This window comes from Etheostoma cragini, chromosome 7, assembly GCF_013103735.1.
Source record: "Etheostoma cragini isolate CJK2018 chromosome 7, CSU_Ecrag_1.0, whole genome shotgun sequence".
NCBI lineage: Eukaryota > Metazoa > Chordata > Actinopteri > Perciformes > Percidae > Etheostoma > Etheostoma cragini.
Genome location: NC_048413.1, coordinates 27,214,814 through 27,217,132, shown reverse-complemented (window position 1 = coordinate 27,217,132; position 2,319 = coordinate 27,214,814).

The following is a 2,319-nucleotide window of genomic DNA, read 5'->3' as shown; positions in this document are numbered from 1 at the left end:
GGAAAAAGGCTGCAATGAAACAAAGAGTGAAAAATTTAAAGGGGTCTGAATACTTTCCGTACCCACTGTATATGTATACATGTAGATAACATGTCATACAATTTCAGAAAAGATCTTTTTGACCCTTGTGTTGTCTTCCCTGTGACCACATTCGTTTGTCATGAAGTTTTTTCTATTTGTTTGGTATTTTTGACATTTTTGTTGTTTTTTCATATATTTCTATCACTTTTTCCAGTGTTCTTAAATCTTTCTTTTTCTTCTTAAAATGCTATGAAATTAAATAAAACACCCAAATTCAATGCAATTAGTGAACTGAGCAGATATTTAACTTGTTAGGAGCGTTGTGTGGAACCCTGCACGCTATTTTATTTTACAATTTGGTTGAACGAAACCCAATTTTCTTTTTTTTTTAAGATTATTTTTTTGACATTTTCCACCTTTAATTTTTGACCGGACAGTTAGGTGAGAAAGGGGAGATGGGGGGGGGGGGAGACATGCAGGAAATGGTCACAGGTCGGATTCGAACCCTGGACCTCTGCGTCGAGGCATAACGATACTCCCATTGTACATATCTGCAAAAATTCTATTCATAGTAATATCCACCTGTATATTTATTCAGTACATATCCATGTCCTGCACTTATGAACCAGTGTATATCCTGCACCTGCTGCTATTGCACTTCTGGTTAGACCTAAACTGCATTTGGTTGCCTTGTACCTGTGTAATGACAATAAAATTGAATCTAATCTAATCTAATCTAATAAACCTCTCTGTACGCGTGCGCCCACTCTACCACTGAACCAACCCGGCCATGGAGACCCATATTTCTGATATAGAAACTTTTTGAAAATGGGTCAAATTTGACCGTTGATTTAGCATAGCGCAACACACGAGCATAAATCAGCCTTTGATGGTCGAACACACGGGCGAAGTTGGACTCACGTTGTCCACGGAGACGTCGCCGCCGACCACCGTCTTCTTCTTTCTGGCCTTGTTGGGGTTCCAGTGGCAGACCAGACTGTCGTTCTGCACGCTGTAGTTCTTATGGCCGATCAACCAGTAGGTGTTCATCTTGCCTTTCCCCTGGCACGAGACACAAGGACACAACAGAGGGACAGGGACACTCAGCGGGAGAGAGATAACTACCCAACTTGAAGGGTCTATTCACCCCAAATCAACAAAACAACACAAAAGCCGTCCAGGTAGTTTAGGTTTCATACGCCAGGTTTTTAACCCTCGTGTTGTCTTCCTGTTGAACTTGTCCTTCCGGGTCAAAATTGAAAATGCAACTTATTTTGTGCTTTTGCGATGTTTGTGTCGCTTTTTCTGATTTATTTCTCACTTTCTTTCAGCTTTTGGTGCTTTTTTAAAAACCTGAGCTAAAAAAACCAAATGATTGCGTGTCATCAAACGCTCCAGCGTTCGGTTAAAACGGACTAAACTGCTCCGGTGTGAAAGCAACCTGAATCTCACAACCTGGCAACAACAAAAAGATAGACCCAAGAGTAGACAGTCCTTAGACTGTGTGAGAAGGGAATGCTGATTTGTGTGAACGGGCCCTTTAATTTTGCAACCTTTCTGAATAAAAACCGGTCCTGGGACATGACATAAATTAGGAAAACTGGGACTGAATTTAGTGATTTTTGCATTTCCAGTATGAGGTGCGGTTTTAAGTATTTTTGTTCAATATCTCATCTTATTTTCATCCGACCTCGATGTGATGAGAAACCTAAGGTTCGAGGCCCCGTTGCTACGCCGAGAAGGATTTTGGGGGCTCGTCCAGGATCTCCTTACCTTGACCTCGATCTCTCCGCGGAGCTGCAGCTCGTAGGCGTTGTCTTTGATCAGAGCCAAGTAGGTCTCCGAGCTGGTGTGGATCCTTTGCGCTGACACACAAACAACAACAACACACACTGTCAAACACAACTGGGTCAGTTCTGCAAGGGCGTAACTCTGGGTTCAACATTGGGTTCATTGGGGGGGGGTTAGATCTCCACTTTAGAGCATATCAAACAAAACCTAACAACAATTTTCTTTGTGAATAAATAATGTGTTGTAAATAAATACAACATTTTATTTTAAGTTATTATTTTAATTTATTATTTTAATTCCAAAGGCCAAGGGAACTTTATCAGGATGCATAGTGTCCTGATCCATGAAATAACTGGTCTTTAATAATAAAAATGTGCCTTTATGGGAATTTACATAGGGGGGTGTATACTTATGACCCCTGTATTTTACCATAGGGGGGTGTATACTTATGACCCCTGTATTTTAACATAGGGGGGTGTATACTTACGCCCCCTGTATTTTAACATA